General features: G+C 42.5%; 1 protein-coding gene across 1 annotated transcript in view; it reads left to right on the forward strand.

Annotated features, from left to right (window-relative positions):
• Positions 1-7,424: 7,424 nt before the first annotated feature.
• Positions 7,425-19,337, forward strand: part of CCDC87 (coiled-coil domain containing 87) — a 110,454-nt gene continuing 98,541 nt past the window's right edge. The window contains exon 1 of the mRNA XM_082256952.1: positions 7,425-7,548. The gene's annotated coding sequence lies outside the window, so the exon portion shown is untranslated. The remainder of the gene's footprint in view (positions 7,549-19,337) is intronic.

The following is a 19,337-nucleotide window of genomic DNA, read 5'->3' on the forward strand; positions in this document are numbered from 1 at the left end:
TTTTTTTTTAACTAGTAATGGCGGCGATCTGCGTTTTTTTTTTTTTTGCGGGACATGGGACGTTGGGGCAGACAGATCGGACCCCTGACTGACATTTTTGACACTTTTGGGAGTACCATTGACATTACTGCAGTAATCAGTCCTATACATTTGCACCGTTACTGTAAAAATGACACTGGCAGGGAAGGTTAACTTTATTAGTGATCAGTGGGTTAAATGTATCCCTAGGGGCATGATTCTAACTGTGGGGGGGGGGCGTGGCTTGTGATGTAACCACAGAGACATGCGATCCTACATAGCAGGATCGTACAGTCTCTGCAGTTACATCAGGGAGAATGACAGGCGGCTTTGTTTACATCAGCCGCCTGCCTTTCTCCCTCCCCTGCGGGAGATCGCGAGTGACCGGCGGAGCCGCCGGTCACTCACGCAGGGATGTTAGGGAACGAGCGGGGGCGGGAGCGCGCCCCCTAGAGGCTCCTGGGCGAGCGACGTAGTACTATGTTGGTTTGCCCAGGAGAGCCAGACTGCCGCAGTAAATAGTCGTGCGGCGGTCGGCAAGTGGTTAAGTAGAACTGAAGATAGAGAACTAGAGGGTTATAACCCTGGTTCGTTTTCCTTTTTCTTTGTTATCTGTGTCCTATTGCAGAGAATTCCCTTCAATTCCTGTCCCATAGCCAAAACAGGAAGTGAGAGGAAATCCCTTCAAAGCGCAAAAAAACATGGTTGTGACCAGAACTGGTGTCCCCATTGGAAGATTTCTCCTCTATTTCTGTGACAACTCAAAACTTGGGATTTTCCTTTACTTTCACTCTTGGTGATAACATTATACAGGACAAATGGAGAGGACGAATCTACCTAATGGGGGCAGAGACAGCAACACAAACCTGACAGGGGTTCTAATCCCTCTCCACTCTATCCAAAACTAAACAAAAAGGTTTGCCCTTAGTTATACTTTAACCACTTGCCGACCAGTCACGTTGACTGTATTGCGGCAAAGTGGCTCGTTCCCGTCCAGCGGCGTAGACCTACGTCGCTGGACTCATCCCCTTGTGGGCGGCGCACGCGCGCCGCCGGAGGCTCGCTCCCGCTGTATTCAGTTACAGTGGGAGTCGAGCCAGGGGAGGAGCGGCAGTGATCACCGCCGCTCTTCCCCGATCTTCGGGGATCTAGTGTGGAAATCCGCCCGCTTGTGTAAACAAAGCAGGCGGATCTCCTAAGTGACAGACAGGGACAGATTACAGGATTCAGCATAGCTGAACCTGCAATCTGTCCCTGTGTCACTCAGTCACCTCCCCCCACACACGTCAGTAAGCACCAGGCATACATTAACCCCTCCCTCGGGAAATAAAAATTAACCCCTTCCCTGCCAGTGTCATTTTTACAGTAACAGTGCATATTTATAGCACTGATTACTGAAGTAATGTCACTGGTACTCCCAAAAGTGTCAAAAATGTCAGTCAAGGGCCCGATCTGTCCGCCGCAATCCCACAAAAATAAATCGCAGATTGCCGCCATTACTCGTTAAAAAAAAAAAAAAAACAATAAAAATGACAAAAATCTTTCCCTTAGTTAGTAAATGCAATAACTTTTGCGCAAACCAATCAAAATACGCTTTTTGTGATTTTTTTTTTTTTTACCAAAAATATGTAGCAGAAAACAAATTGGCCTAAAATTATAAAAAATTTTGATTTTTACATTTTTTTTTGGGGGGGGGGGTGGAATTTCATATAAATAATGTGAAAAATATTGTTATTTTTTCAAAATTGTCGTTTTTTTGTTTATAGCGCAAAAAGTAAAATTCGCACAGGTGATCAAATACCACCAAAAGAAAGCTCTATTTGTGGGGAAAAAAGGGACATCAATTTTATTTGAGTACAGCGTTGCACGACCGTGCAATTGTCCGTTAAAGTAACGCAGTGCCGAATCGCAAAATATGGCCTGGTCAGGAATGGGGTAAAACCTTCCGCTCATAAAGCGGTTAAAAATACGCTCATTGAGAATTTTTTTGTCAAAGACATGTAGCTAAATACATTTTGGCCTAAATATATGACAAAAATTGAATAAATTGGATATTTTTGAACTGTCAAAGTAGAAAAATATTGTTTTTTTCAAAATTTTCGCATTTTATTATTAATATCGCAAAAAATAAAAATCGCAGAGATGATCAAATACCACCAAAAGAATGCTCTGTTTGTGGGAAAAAAAGGATGTAAATTTCGTTTGGGTACGGCGTTGCATGACTGCGCAATTGTCAGTTAAATTCGCACAGTGCCGAATCGCAAAAAGTGGCCTGGACGTACAGCAGGAAAATCCTCCGGTGGTAAAGCGGTTAATTATACACACACCGGCCACTTTATTAGGTACACCTTGCTAGTACTGGGTTTGGACCTTCCTTTTACCCTCAGAACATCCTTAATTCTTCGTGGCATAGATTTAGCAAGGTGTTGGAAACATTTCTCAGAGATTTTGGTCCATATTGACATGATGGCATCACGCAGTTGCTGCAGATTTGTTGGCTGCACATCCATGATGCCAATCTCCCGTTCCACCACATCCCAAAGGTGCTCTATTAGATTGAGATCTGGTGACTGCGGAGGCCATTGGAGTACAGTGACCTCATTGTCATGTTCAAGAAACCAGTGGTGAGATGATTTGAGCTTTGTGACATGGTGTATTATCCTGCTGGAAGTAGCCATCAGAAGATAGGTACGCTGTAGTCATAAAGCATCCCTTTATGACTACAGTGTACCCATCTTCTGATGGCTCCTTCCAGCAGGATAATTTTCTTGAACATGACAATGAGGTCACTGTACTCCAATGGCCTCCGCAGTCACCAGATCTCACAGCAACAATACTCAGGTAGGCTGTAGCATTTAGAGCCCATTCACATTAGCGTGACTTGTCAGGCGACTTGTCAGCCTGACAAGTCGCGCTCGGTCGCTCGCTATTGATTAGCACAGGACCGGTTCTAATAGGAGCGACACAAGTCGCTCCGACTTAGAAAAAGGGTCCTGTATTACTTTGGGGCGACCTCGGAGCGACTTGCATAGACTTCCATTATGTGAAGTCCATGCAAGTCGCACCGAAGTCGCGGTGCACGCGACTTCACAGGTTGCCCCCCAAAGTGGTGTCGCGCTAGTCTGAATGGGCTCTAAAAGGATGCTCAATTGGTACTAAGGGGCTCAAAGTGTGTCAAGAAAATATCCCCCACACCATTACACCACCACCATCACCACCGGCCTGAACCGTTGATACAAGGCAGGATGGATCCATGCTTTCATTTTGTTTACGCCAAATTCTGACTATACCATCCGAATGTGACAACTGAAATCAAGACTCATCAGACCAGGCAACATTTTTCCAATCTTCTATTGTCCAATTTTGGTGAACCTGTGTGAATTGTATCCTCAGTTTTCTGTTCTTAGCTGACAGGAGTGGCACCTGGTGTGGTCTTCTGCTGCTGTAGCCCATCTGCTTCAAGGTTCGATGTGTTGTGCGTTCAGAGATGGTATTCTGCATACCTTGGTTGTAATGAGTAGTTATTTGAGTTATTGTTGCCTTTCTATGATCTTGAACTAATCTGTCCATTCTCCTCTGACATCAATAAGGCATTTTTGTCCACACAACTGCCGCTCACTGGAGATTTTTTTTTGGACCATTCTCTGTATATCCCAGTGATGGTTGTGCACGAAAATCCCAGCAGAGCAGCAGTTTTGGAAATACTTGGACTAGCTGTCTGGCACCAACAACAATGCCACATTCAAAGTCAATTAAATCCCCTTTCTTCCCCGTTCTGATGCTCAGTTTAAACTTCAGCAAGTCGTCCTCACTACATCTAGATGCCTAAATGCATTAAGTTTCTGCAATGTGATTGGCTGATTAGCAATTTGTGTTACCAAGCTATTGAACAGGTATGCCTAACAAAGTGGCCACTGAGTGTGTGTTAAGTGGATTGTACGGATCTCAGTGTTTGTGGCCAGCAAGAAGCTGTATTCATACCTGCTATTCTGAAAACACGGCAGAAATGTCAGTTTCTGCCCACGCTTTTGAAAATGCACTAAACACGATTGCGGTTACTTTTTAACGGCACCATAAACGCGGGTAGCAATCCTGAGTTTTGTCACGTGACAAAACATGGAAAAATGCAGAAAGCAAAGCGTGCTTGGCTCAGTGGCAAAAAAAGATACTTAACCACTTGCCGACCAGCCGTCATACATATACTGAGGCAGGTCAGCTCGTTCCTGCAAAACGACGCACCTGTCACCACCGGGGAAGCTGATCTGCGTGTCCGTTGGCCTTGATTGCCGCCGGGCACCTGCGATCGCTCCCTGTATAGACAGAATGGCGGTCTGCCGATGTAAACACAGCGGACCGCTGTTCTGTCAGTTATGACACAGAGTTCCTGTGTTCCTCCTATTTAGTCATTCCATAAGCCCATCCCCCACACAGTTAGAAAGTACCCCTTAGGCTAGGTTTCCACTAGTGCGGCTACGAAGTCGTGCTACTTCTAGCACGACTTCGTAGCAAAAGTAAACCGCGGCTTCAGTTAGACTTGTCCCTCATATATAGAGGGAAGTCGCGCTCAAAAGTAGTACACGATTTACTTTTGAGGTCGCGGCAACTGAAGCCGCGGCAGTGGAAACGTGCCCCATTGAAAACAATGGGGTTTGACTTGCTGTGCGACTTGACATGTGTCAAGTCGCACCGCAAGTCGCACTAGTGGAAACCGAGCCTTAAGGACACATTTAACCCTGGGACAGATTGCCCCTGGTGTTAACCCCTTCCCTACCAGTGTCATTAGTACAGTAACAGTGCATATTTTAAGCACTGATTACTGTAGTAATGCCCTTGGTCCCCCCCCCCAAATGTGTCAAAAATGTCAGTTAGGGGTCCGATCTGTCCGCCACAATGACACAGTCCCGATAAAAATCACCGCCATTACTAGTAAAAAAATAAAAATAAATAAAAATGACATAAATCTTTCCCCTAGTTTGTAGACGCGATAACTTTTGCGCAAACCAATCAATATACACTAATTGGGATTTTATTTGTTTCCCAAAAATATGTGGCAGAATACAAATTGGCCTAAAATGATGAAAAAATTGACATTTTTTTTTATTGGAAATATTATATAGCAGAAAGTAAAACATATCGTTCTTTTTCAGAATTGTCTCTCTTTTTTTTTTGTTTATAGCGCAAAAAATAAAAATTGCACAGGTGATCAAATACCACCAAAAGAGAGCGCTATTTGTGGGAAAAAAAGGACATCAGTTTTTTTTGGGTACAATGTCGCACGACCGCACAATTGTCAGTTATAGTAACGCAGTGCCGAATCGCAAAAAATGGCCTGGTCATTAACCACCTCAATACAGGGCACTTAAACCCCCTTCCTTCCCAGACCAATTTTCAGCTTTTAGCGCTGTTGCAATTTGAATGACAATTGCGCGGTCATGCAACGCTGTACCTAAACCAAATTTGTGTCATTTTTTCCCCACAAATAGAGCTTTCTTTTGGTGGTATTTGATCACCGTCAGGTTTTTTCTTTTTTGGTGCACAAATAAAAAAAGACTGAAAAGTTTGAAAAAAAAAAAAAAGTTTTTTTGTTTAGGTTATAAAATTTTGTAAATAGATATGTTTTTTCCTGCACTGATGAGCACTGATGATGCCGCACTGACAGGCACTGATGAGGAGACACTGATGGGGTGGCACTGATGGGGTGGCACTGATGGGGTGGCACTGATATGCAGCACTGATGGGCACTGATAGGTAGCACTGATATGCAGCACTGATGGGCACTGATATGTGGCACTGATAGATAGCACTGATATGCAGCATTGGTGGGCACTGATAGGCAGCACTGATGGGCACTGATTGGCGGCACTGATGGGCACTGATAGTGGCACTGTTGGGCAGCAATGATCGGCACTGATGGGTGGCACTGATCGGCACTGATGGGGGGCACTGATGGGCACTGATAGGCAGCACTGGTGGGCAATAATGGGCACTGGTGGGCGGCACTGATAGATGGCAATAATGGCACTGGTGGGCAGCACTGATAGATGCCATTGGTGGGCAACACTGATAGCGAGGGCACTGGGGGGCTCTCTGAGCCCTGCTTGCCATCCCTGGTGGCCATAGTGGGCATCCCTGGTGGTCATGGGTGGGCATCCCTGGTGGCTTAGTGGCACCCCTCCCCCCCAGGGCTGCACTGGTAATCAATGTTCTGATTACCAGCACAGACCCCCCCTGTGATCAGTGAGTAATTAGAAATACTCACTGATCACCCCCGCAGCAGCACCGATCCTCTGATCTTCTCCTCACTGACAGGATCTGTCAGTGAGGAGAAGAGATCGAAGCCGTTACAACGGCTCTATTTACATTACATGACGGCTGTGATTGGACACAGCCGTCATGTGATCAGGAGGGCCAATCACAGGGCCCTCCTGCCGAATGATGTCGCTCTGTGTCCGAGGGACACAGGCACATCGAGATCGCGCCGCTGCGCGTGCCCGCGGCGGCGCGATCTCTCTCCTTCTGAAGGACGTTCCGGAACGTCCATTCAGAAGGACGAGACTCCCGCCCGGCCGTATATGTACTATGGCCGGGTGGGAGGTAGTTAAAGCAGAGTTCCACCCAAAAGTGGAATTCCGCTCATTTGCTTTCTCCCCCTGCGGTGCGACATTTGGCACCTTTCAGGGGGGAGGGGGGAACGGGTATCCGTTTTTGACAAGTACCCTTTCCCACTTCCGGGAGACAGCGCCGTGGCGCTGTCCGATCGCAAGTTTGGCCCCTCCTCCTTCCCTCGCCGCCGAGCCAATCCAAATGCGCAGCATGCATACAATCTGTATGGCTGAATTGCATCGTACAGACATCACAGTGCGGTGCGAATCACATGTGATGTCTTCCATCACACCAATGTGAACCGAGCCTTAAGCTGGATACACACTATCCAACTTTTGTTGTTAGATTTCCTTTAGATTTACCTTTTCTATGTAGTGCAAGGGCCTGCCTGATTGCATACAAATTGAAAGTGTTTAGGTTTGACCTCCTAGTATATGGTTTTGGTAAATCTAAAGGAAAAAGTCTTCAGAAAATCTTATAGTGTTTGCATTTGTCGTGCGTAGGGAACCAATACTGTCATGAGACAAACGCAGGGAAAAAAAATAGCGCTAAGAAAGCAGATGTAAATGGAGCCTGAAGAGGAAAGCTGGTTACATGGGGACACCTGATTTGTGTTTATAGCCGACTATGGAATTTCTTTACTGTCATTTGAACACAGTAGAATGGAAGTAGTGCAGCCAGCAGAGGAGAAATCAGTCACTGAAAGCAGTGCATGGACTCAGGCCTCCTCTGCAATGTTTGGGTGTTGCTTAGCAACAGGATGTCCCAGCACAATTGTGTGCTGCTTTTTTTCCGGGTGTGCTCAGGGGCCCGGCTCTGGAAGGAGCTATTCCCATGTACTGGGTGGCTGCCATGACCTGTTTATATCAGTCTGGTGACAGCAGATGAGAGTACTGCCTTGGATTCTTCACATACACCCTTCAATCAGTAAGTGTTACATGGGAACCCAATGCCCATGGATACATAGCATTTTATTGTACCTATGCTGCTCTATTTTACTACTCTCCTATCTTCAGATTTTACCATCAGTTTCTTTTATGTTGTTGTTTGTAAATCTCTAAACCCCCGTACACACGTACCGATCGTCGGCGAACGATCGGCCGTCTTTTGTCCCCGGGCTGTCGGTGTCTGTTGAAAAGTGCAAAGACAGCACAAGAATTTTGTCTGCCGACTACAGCCGACTGCAGAAGTGATGTCATGTAATGGTTAACTTTCCCTGTGTTTTTTCTTTTCTGAGCATGCCCAGTCTTGCAAATCTGCGGTCTGTCGGCCGAATTCTGTACTGACTGGCGAACAATCGGCCGCTCTGGTGTCGGCATACAAAAATTTTAATGCTTGCATGACAGATTCTTGTCGGCAGAATGTGCGCTGACGGCTGTCGGAGGCATCATACTAACAAGCGTACAATCGGCAGATCGGTCGTCTGCCGACGCTTGTCTGCCGACGATCGGTACGTGTGTACGGGCCTTAAGGCTCCATTCGCACAAGCGTTTTGCGACAGTGCGAATCCCTGCAGCAGAAATCAACTGATTCCAGCCCCTGGGTTTAACAGCTGCGAATGGATAGCTGCAGCCGCCAAGTCCATACACTGCAATGACAGGCTGTCAGTGACAGCAGCTATTCGATTACCTGCAGTGATCGTGGCTGGATACACTTTTCAGCTATCCGCTCACAGTTGTAAAACCCAGCAATCAATAGGTTCCTACCAGTGGGATTTTCATTGTAGCAAAACACCTGTGTGTATGGAGCCTAGTTATCACAATTTGCTGAGATGGCATGTTGGCACATCAGCCTCATGCATTGGTTTTTATGTAACCTGTTGCTGATCACATGCGGCAACAAGAAAGGTGGGCTTTAACGCCCAGCCACCATACACGTGTCCATGTGGTTGTATGCTGAGAGCGCGCTCACCAGGGTTGCCAACCTGTCAGTAAATTCACAGACAGTTTCTAAAATCTGTGATTTCTATATCTGTCCGTGAATATCTGTTACGGAGATGCAAACTGCATGTCCATAACAGACATTCATAGACCGATAAAAAAAAATCATGGATTTTACAAACTGTCCTTAAATTTCATAATGGTTGGCAACCCTGGCACTCACTGACAGCTCTCACTCAAAGCTTCTGATTAGGAACCAGCGGGACAGGTTTGACCGCTAAGAGGGACAATCCTGTCATTGTCAGGATGAATGAAGCCTTGGCCCCTTTCACACATGCGGACCCTTTATTTCAACAGTTCAGTCACATCAAAATGGATGAAATATTCATCAGTTTTTCATCCGTTTTTTTTTTTTTTTTTTACATCCAGTACCAATGCAGAAACGGATGAAAAACTGACCGTTTGTCATTTTACATCAGTTTTTCGTCTGATCCGTTTTTTTAACAGAAGAAAAATAGAGCTTTCAACCGTTTAAAAAAACTGATGATGACTAATGTGGATGTAAACTGATGTAAATGGATGATCATCTATTTACATCTGTTTTTCCATAGAGATGCATTGATGTCCGTTTTTCATCCATCAGCGGATGGATGAAAAATGCACAGCATGTGTGAAAGGGGCCTAAGGGTCTTTTCACTTGGGCTTTCCGACTGGCAGACTCCGTTTTGCTCAGCGGGGATCGATCCGTTGATCTCCGCTGAGCAGGCGGATGACAGCTCTGTCTCCGCTTACTTTGCAGAGATGGAGCTGTCAGATCCCCGCTCTCCTGTATGGGAGATTGGATGAAAATGGACCGCCTATCCGTTCTCATCCGATCCTATCCAATCCGATCCTCCAGATGGGTGGAAAATAGTCTTTCCATCCATCCAGATTTCACAGACAGGATCGGATCGGAGAGCAGCGGGTGTCAGAGGACATGTCACCACTGACATCCGCCGCTCCATAGAGGTACATGAAGAATTTAATCAGGTCCGTCTGAAAAGCTGACAGGTGGACCTGATTGGAAAGCCCTTGTGAAAGAGGCCTTAAGCTGGCCATAGATTATGCAATCTGATTGTACAATCTCTATACACTCTGTGTGATCCTAACCAAACCTACGTAACATATGGAGAGATCTAAACAACTATTTAAGTTAAAAAAAAAAAAAACAGGCAGGTCATTATACTAGGTAGTTGAAGGTAGATCTAAAGGAAGGAAACTCACCGCACATGTTACAATCTAATTGTACAATCTCCTTTTGCTCTACCAAAAACCATGCATTGTAGAGCTTGCCTGATTGGATTGGTTAGATTAGGTAGGTCCTTATATTATGTAGTTTTGGTAAATCTAAAATTGATTTATGGAGATTGGAATGCGTATGGTGAGCCTAATGCAGATACTGTACATGGGTCGAAATTCCAAACAATTTGTTGATCGAAATTTGAAAATTTTGTGCGTTTTGTAATCTGATGGTGCCACCATTGATTTTGAAATTCGACCAACGAAACCATTTCAATGTTTTTACGGAAAAAAAACATTTGTAGCCAGGAATCTTATTTTCTTTCCAGGTCACAGCCCATGCACATTTACTTTTCGATTACATTGCTCACACGATTTTCCCATCACTGATTTGAAATTTGTTTGTTTTTCAAAAAATTTCCAACATGCCCAATCACTCAAATTCGATGGCCGCACGGAAATCGGCCATTGCTGCAATCCCACTAATGGTCAAAAATGGAACAATTATTCAAAGGTACAATTTTCGAATGAAAACTTGTTCTGAATTCGACACGTGTATGGCCGGCATTAGTTACCCACTATATTGTTGTTGTATGTATACCTCCTAGGGACTTCAGTAAATGAAACATTTGCATTTCTGCTTTGGGACACATTCTTTTAAGATGGCTATGCACTAAGCATTTTTTCATTCAACCAGGAGGTTGAATGAAAAAAAAAAATGATCTGATTACCCCACCCACACATTCAATGTGGATGGGAGAATCCTTCCCACTGTTCTATTGTGTTCTAATATCAGGAAAGCTTCCACGCCATCAGAACACACTGATCAGTATCATAGGCTTGTTGTACAAAGGTCGATCAATACCCTGCTGCACTGGCCAAATTTAGGGATGATCGAACTTTTGAAAAGTTCGGTCCGGCCAGAACACCCGAACTTCCCGAAAGTTCGGGTCCGGATTACAGAACCCCATTGAAATCAATGGGACCCGAACTTCGGTAATCAAAAAACACAATTTTGAAGCCCTAAAACCCAATAAATGCCACTAAAAAGTGCCTAGGGTTCTGGGTCATGCCCCAGGGACTATTAATCACACAAAAAAAAGTTCTTAAAAATTGTCGTTTTTGATAGAGAGCCAATTATTGAAAAAAACTATTGAAAAAAAAATGGGTCTAAAAAGTGTACCTGTGAAGTTTCAGCTCTGTAGCATGTCCAGAACCAGAAAAAAAGATACATTTTCTTAGAATTTTTAGTAGCGCAGGGATGGGGTTCCGCTCCTTTCACACCTGGGCGTTTTTGTTTCAGGCGTTTATTGGGCATTTTTTGGGCGTCTTTGGAGGCAGGCATGACATCTGAACTTCTGTATAGGGGTATATATATATATATATATATATATATGTGTGTGTGTGTGTGTGTGTATATATATATATATATATACAGTATATATATATATATATATATATATATATATAGAATCAAAAAACACCATTTTGAAGCCCTAACACCCAATAAATGCCCCTAAAAGTGCCTAGGGTTCTGGGTCATGCCCCAGAGACTATTAATCACACAAAAAAAAAGTTCTTAAAAATTGTCGTTTTTGATAGAAAGCCAATTATTGAAAAAAATTATTAAAAAAAAGAAAAAGAGAGTTCCGCTCCTTTCACACCTATATGTGTGTATGTGTATATATACATATATGTGTGTGTATATATACCCCTACACAGAAGTTCAGATGTCATGCCTGCCTCCAAAGACATCCACAAAAAAGCCCAATAAACTCCTGAAACAAAAATGCCCAGGTGTAAAAGGAGCGGAAACCCCATCCCTGCTCTACTTAAAATTGTAAGAAAAATTATCTCTTTTCTCTGGCGGTCACCCTGACATGGATGAGTTCGGTCACCCTGGCATAGTAGTCAGAGTCAGTTCACCCTAAACTACACTACGGTCACCCAGACGCGTAACACTTTCCCTACAGAAACTATATTTTTGAATCGAACTATAGTGGTATATAATACACTAACTACACTGCATATCCCTTTCCTCACACTAATAATTGCTAAATGACACTTTTGCAGCAGGAGTAACAGAACTGCTTCCACTCTCTTCCACAGCCCCTGTATTACAGTGCTAGAGATTTGGCGGGGCTATGTTATATACTGGGGGGCGTATTCACTACTGATTGGCCTCTGGACCCCCTAGTCACTCCAATCACATTCCTAGCATCCTCCTGCCCCCTCAATTGGCTTTTACTCACGTTTCTGGTCCAATCACGGGCTTTTAAAGCCCAGTTCCTGTCCCATTGCATTTTGGGCGGTTCTGGTGCCGAATTCGGAACTTTTACCGCAAAAAGTTCGGAATTCGGCCGAATTTCGAACAGTCAATGTTCGGGTCGAACCAATGGTCGACCCGAATCGTTCGATCATCCCTAGCCAAATTTTGATCCATGTATGGCCATCCTAAGTACTGGGCACCTGAGCCCTGCTGTTGGAATTTCCATTTATTTTACACTAACATAGATGTAGATTGTAAATGAATGACATGTAGTTTGCTAAAGCACTGTGTATCATAGGCAATTTCGCGTGGAGCACATTGCGTTTCAAAGCTCTGTGTTACGTCTGTATTACATTTTACAATTGTGAGTACCCATCTATCTACTTTTATCAATAAAGAGTTTATGCAGTATTACACTATTGGCCTCTTCTTGCCCTACATGACCCACCTGCCCATACCTGGTCTCGCTATGCTTGGCTGACACCGGAGTACATACCCCATATGTGAGCGGACCCCCTTGATACCTGGGCCTTTCCACAGGACCGTACTGGGCACTCCTGATATACCCTTATCCAAGAACCTCTGGAAGGGAACAGGACTCATTAGATGGATTAATATCCATACCCATATACCCGCTCTTTACCCCTGTGTGGGGTGGGTACATTTGGTGAGTGGACTACTTACCCTAGGGGTCACTGAGCACCTCACCTATCACCCACCACGGGGGTTCATTTTCATTACCTCTTTATGAAGATATTTGTCACCTATATGGACTAAATACCTCACTTTGTCACTTTATTGGATCACCAGCAATACTATTCAGCCACTTTTATTTTATTATTTACCCACTAGTTATATTAAGCATTGTTGTTGGCACTGTGTCACTTTAACTTTGATTTTAGTATTCATCAGCACTGATCACCTTTTTTGCTCAATATCTTATTAAGTTATTTGACACACTGCACTTATATTGGATATTTATACATATTTATTTTACTTATATATTCTTTGTATGCACTTGGTCACTTTAATTTACTATTTATCCATTTAAACACCTTACTGGTTTTTGCACTTCATCACACCGCATTTTAACTTATTGTATTCTATTTATTGTGATATTTATCTTTGTGCATTTTTTTGTATACTTTCCTTTTACCTTTCCTGTCAATACATCACCATATTCCTAGTAGGCAGCACCATTCCCACACTCTTACTTTCCTTTTTTATAGCCTACGGCTATTTTCTGGGAGGCTGCAGCCTATTCATATACCCATCACATATTCCACAGCGCGGAGTCCAACACCCTCATTTTTCTTTTTTTCTGTCTATAGTACCCTTCTAGTTCAGAAGAGAGAGAGAGAGAGATAGATATTACATGACTGACTTTATTTTTTTTTCCAATTATATCTTTATTTCTTTAAATTCAGTTACAAGAATATATGATCAATACCTTTTTACATCTTAATAACCAAAATCATAATATACACAACAACTGTTTCCCATATACGGGACTAATTTCTTCCTATTATTCTGTAACCAAACCCAAATCTCCCATTTTCGTTATCTTTTCCCTCCTTCTCCCCTTCCCTAGTCCCCCGGGGTCCAAACAATACACCGAAAAAGAAAAAAAAAAAAAAAAAATAATAGTGTTGATAATAATAAAAAAGTAAAAATTTTCTCTCTTCTTCCCCTCTCCTCCTCCCCTCCCCTCTCCTTCTATTGTTTTTGTTTATCTATTTTCTACAAACTGCTGAACTGTTTCTTGTTCTATAAGTTCCAGTTGACCTTCCTCTGATTTGGTATAATTTTTCCATTGTTTCCATTTCTCCTCATATTTATCATTTTGTTGACGCGAGTATAATACTAATTTCTCCAAATTGCTTATCTCTTCCACTTTCCTCGCCCACATGTTTATGTTAGGTGGCTCGATATCTCTCCATCTAAGGGATATACATAACTTTGCTGCATTTACTAGATGGGGCATAATCGAGTTTCTATAGTTTTGCACCGGTTTACTCGGGGCGTGTAGCAGGAAGAGGGACGGTTCTTTGGGGAAGTTATCTTTCATAATCATCTGTGTTATCCTCCAAATCTGTTCCCAAAACCCCTCTAGTTTCGAACATGTCCAGAATATGTGAAACATTGTCCCTTTCTCTGTCCCACATCTCCAACAGCGGTCAGTATTTGATACAGAAATTTTGTTTAATTTAACTGGGGTATAATACCATCTGGTAAAGATCTTGTAATTTAGTTCTTGAATTTTAACGCACATTGAGGTTGAAAATACTGACCGTATTATTTGATTTTCTTGTTCTGTTGAAAATGTGATGCCCATTTCCCTCTCCCATTCCTTCAGAAACGGTAATTTGCGCCTTTCTGCTGGTAACATTATCAAGGAGTATAATTTAGATATTGTATGTTCCAGAATCCCCTTCTGGATACATAATTTTTCAAATGGTGAAACAGTTTTATCCTCCTGAGATGGTACCTGCAATGTCCCTAAAAAGTGGCGTAATTGAATTGATCTCCAAAAATCTAAACAAAAATAGCCAGAGGCATCTGTTAATTCCTCCATAGTTACCCATCCTGTCTCTGAGACAAAATCTGATATCTGGAATATTCCTTTCTCTGCTAATATCTTGAATTTCTTGTCCTGACATCCTATTTCAAAGTGGGGGTTCCCTAATACTGGATACAAAATAGAATTTTCTCGTATAAGTTTTTCTTGTTGGAATATTTTCACACAAGTTTTTAACGTATTTCCTATGGTTGGGTGGCTCTTAATTACTGCTGGTAAATTCTTATAGCACCATGGGGCTCTTTTCAGTAAAATCTCGCATTGTGCCTGCTCTAAGTTTGGCCAAATCTTATGTTCCCCATGACGGCACCAGTCTATCACTCTTCCTAGTTGAATAGCTTGGTAATATTTTCTCAAGTTCGGAACTGCCAGTCCCCCCTCTCTCTTAAATTTAAAAAGGTATTTTTTTCCTATTCTTGGACGTTTTGATTTCCAGATATAATTCATTATCTTAGTTTCGATCTGAGATAAAAAACGAAGTGGGATATGGATAGGGAGTGCCTGGGCCATGTATAGAAACTTTGGTAGGATACTCATTTTGATTATATTACACCTACCTATCCATGATTGCATTCCCCCTTTCCATTTTTGCAATAGTATATTTATTGATTGTAATAGGGGTTTAAAATTTGCGCTAAATAATTGTGATATTTTTGGTGTAATCCGTGTCCCTAGATATTTTAGGGCCTTCTTTGTCCAATTCAACTTAAAATTTACACATAATTGTTGTTGAAGTGCTTCTGATAATTCTAATCCCATTGTTTCGGACTTAGTGAAGTTTATCTTCATGTTTGATTGAATACTATAATTCTCCAATTCACGTAGCAAATTGGGAAGTGATATTTTTGGGTTTGTAATCGTGAATAGGACATCATCCGCAAACGCTGATATTTTATATTGGGCCTTCCCCACTTTGATACCTGATATGTCAGAATTTCTGCGTATCTTGCAGAGAAAGGGTTCCAATGACAATACGAACAAGAGTGGTGACAGGGGGCATCCCTGTCTTGTTCCATTTACAATTGAGAATTCTGAAGAGAGAACTCCATTTACCTTCACTCTAGCCGATGGGGTTGAATAACTCTGTCTTATCCACTTTTGCATTTTCTCTCCTAGTCCTATATGGCGCAGGACAGCAAACATATATTCCCACCTAACCCTGTCGAACGCTTTCTCTGCGTCGGTATTGAGCAGGATCGTTGGTATCTTATTCTGGTGTGTTATGTGTATTAAATTCAGTAACTTAGTCGTGTTGTCCCTTGCCTCTCGGGTTGGAACAAAACCAACCTGATCTAGATGGATCAATTTTGTTAGGTATTTCTGTAATCTTACTGCTATAATCTTTGTAAAAATTTTAAAATCGGTGTTCAGTAGCGAAATTGGTCTGTAACTTTTACAGGAGGAGGGGTCTTTCCCTTCTTTGGGGATCACCGTTATATGTGCATGTATGGTTTCTTTGGGAATACTATTCCCTGCACCCCATGTATTGAACATGTCTCTCATAAATTCTTTCAGGTATGGTATTAATTTCTTGTAGTAATGTATAGTAAATCCATCGGGGCCGGGTGCTTTCCCTGTTTTAATATTTTTTATAATTTCCATTATCTCTACTACTGTGATTGGAGAATCTAAGATCTTACTCTCCTCTTCTGACAATTGTGGTATTTGTGAGGATTGTACATAGTCCTCCATCTGCATCTGTGAGACTTTCGGGGTTTTTAAATTATATAATGTTTCGTAATATTTTTTAAATTCTTGGGTTATCTGTTTGGGGTAACTAAATTTCTGTCCTGCGTCATTTACTATATGTGGTATATATGACGACGATTTTTGATCTCTAAGTGATCTTGCCAATAACCTTCCGCATTTATCACCTGATTCATAGATATTCTTTTTAGTTTTCTGAATTGTTGCTTTAGCCTTATAGGTTAAAAGTTCATTAATTTCCTTTCTTATTCTTAGGAGTTCCTCCTTACCCTCTGTTGTCGGCGCGTGCTTATGTTTTGCTTCTGCTATATTTAGGGATTGGAGTAGATAGTTTAATTGTTTATTTCGTTGTTTTTTGATCCTAGACCCATGTTTGATTAGTATCCCTCGTATGACTGCTTTATGGGTTTCCCATATTATACCTGGGTCTGAATCTTCTGTAATGTTAGTCCGGAAAAAAAATTCAATCTCTGATTCAACCTCTGCCATAGTCTCTTGGTCCTGTAGAAGACTTTCATTCAGTCTCCAGGTTGTTTCTCTCCTTTCTCTTTTATTTGGTAGCTCATAAGTTATTGTAATTGGGGCGTGGTCGGACCAAGTCACTACCCCCATCTTTATGTCTTTTATAGCATGTAATTGACTATGAGGGATTAAAAAATAATCTAAACGGGAATATTGTTGATGTAGGGGGGAATAAAATGAGTAATATCTTTCTCCTGGGTGTTTAAGACGCCATGCGTCTATTAATTGACCTTCTTGTAATATTTTGGAGAACTTTTTTTGTACCCTTAAGGGGATTGAAGATATTCCCCGTGATGTATCCTCTGCTGGGATCAGGGGAATATTCAAATCTCCTCCTATTATAAGTTGTCCTTCTCTAAACTCATTTAATATGTTCATCACTCTACCAAGGAATCCATCTTGTTTTATATTTGGTACATACAAATTAGCTAATGTAACTACGGTCTCCCGTATCGTCCCTTTTATAAATAAGTAACGACCATTTGGGTCATTCAATATTTGCTTACATTTCCAAGGTAGATTCCTTGATATCAGGATGGACACCCCTTTTGATTTTGCCTCTAAGTTAGTTGCATGGTAAACTATAGGGAAATAATTATTACCTAGCCTTGGGCATTTATCCTCTCTAAAATGTGTCTCCTGTATCATAGCAATGTCGACCTTTGATCTTTTCAGGTCGTCTATCAGAATTTTCCTTTTTTCCGGCACATTAAGACCTTTTGCATTAATAGATAAAATTTGTATATTTTCCATTTTAAAAAGAGAGAAGAGAAGAGAAGGGAGAGAAAAAAAAAAAAACACCCCCCGGGGGCTTAGGGGAAGGGGGGGGGAAGGTACCTGCTTGGCCCCTTAATTATAAGGGGTCACTAATGTAGCTTTACGCTGAGTTGCTCTTCCAGTTTCTATTGGCTCTTTGAGCAATTTCCTAAATGGGGTTATAGATGGATCAGGCTAGAGAATATCCAGAAAGAAAGATACAAACACAAATATCTACAAGAGGAACTCTCCCCTCACACTCCCGGGTCCCGACCCAGGTATTTTCCAAAGTCTAATGGCATTTCTTCATACGCCTCCGCTTCCTCCACCGATCCCTCTCCCTCCCCCTCATGTCCCCCATCTCAAACCTTACGGCAAAAAAAAAAAAAAAAAGTAAAGGAGAGAGATGGAGCAGGGCATATCCATTACATCTTTTACTATTTCCCCCCTCCCTTCTTGATACCCTGATCTATCGTCTATTAATCAATTCTTCCTCCAACCTCTACACCTCCCAAAAAAAAAAAAAAAAAAGGAAAGACCTCCCTTGTCACCGTGTTCTCTCACCCTCTTAAGGGACCTCTTACTTCGGTCCTATTAAACAATTTAGTGTTTTAGTTTTGAAAAAAAAAAAAAAACCCCACAAACCCCCTTCTATTCCTGTGTTCTAACACCCTCTTTAGAACCTCTTAATGGGGTCCTATTAAACCGTTAAGTGTTTAACCACTTTACCTCCGCTTACATGGAGGCTACTGCGGCAAAGTGCCGCGATCCCGTCCAGCGACGTAGACCTACGTCGCTGGACTCCGCCCCTTGTGGGCGGCGCTCGCACGCCGCCGGAGGCTCGTTCCCGCTGTGTTCATTCACAGCGGGAGTCGGGCCAGCGGAGGAGCAGCGGCGATTGCCGCTGCTCTGCCCCGATCGTCGGGGATCGAGTCTGGAGATCCGCCCGCTGTATGTAAACACAGCAGGCGGATCTCCATAGTGACAGGGACTGACAGATCGGAGTGTTCAGCATAGCTGGACATCCGATCTGTCCTTCTGTCACACAGTCACCTCCCCCCCCACACGTCAGTAAGCACCAGGCATACATTAACCCCTCCCTCTCCAATAAAATTAACCCCTTCCCTGCCAGTGTCATTTTTACAGTAACAGTGCATATATATAGCACTGATTACTGTAGAAATGTCACTGGTACCCCCAAAAGTGTCAAAAATGTCAGTCAAGGGTCCGATCTGTCCGCCGCAATGTCGCAGTCCCGCAAAAAAAATCGCAGATCACCGCCATTACGCGTTAAAAAAAAAACACCAAAAATGACAGAAATCTTTCCCTTAGTTAGTAAACGCAATAACTTTTGCGCAAACCAATCAAAATACGCTTATTGCGATTTTTTTTACTAAACATAGGTAGCAGAAAACAAATTGGGCAAAAATTTAAAAAAAATTTGATTTTTACATTTTTTTGGGGGGGAATTTCATATAAAAAAATGTGAAAAATATTGTTATTTTTTCAAAATAAACGCTCTTTTTTTGTTTATAGCGCAAAAAGTAAAAATCGCACAGGTGATCAAATACCACCAAAAGAAAGCTCTGTTTGTGGGAAAAAAAGGACGTAAATTTCGTTTGGGTACGGCGTCGCACGATCGCGCAATTGTCAGTTAAAGTCGCACAGTGCCGAATCGCAAAAAGTGGCCTGGACGGAAGACAGCAAAATCCTCCGGTGGTAAAGT

This window comes from Pelophylax lessonae, assembly GCF_965119305.1.
Source record: "Pelophylax lessonae genome assembly, chromosome: 4".
NCBI lineage: Eukaryota > Metazoa > Chordata > Amphibia > Anura > Ranidae > Pelophylax > Pelophylax lessonae.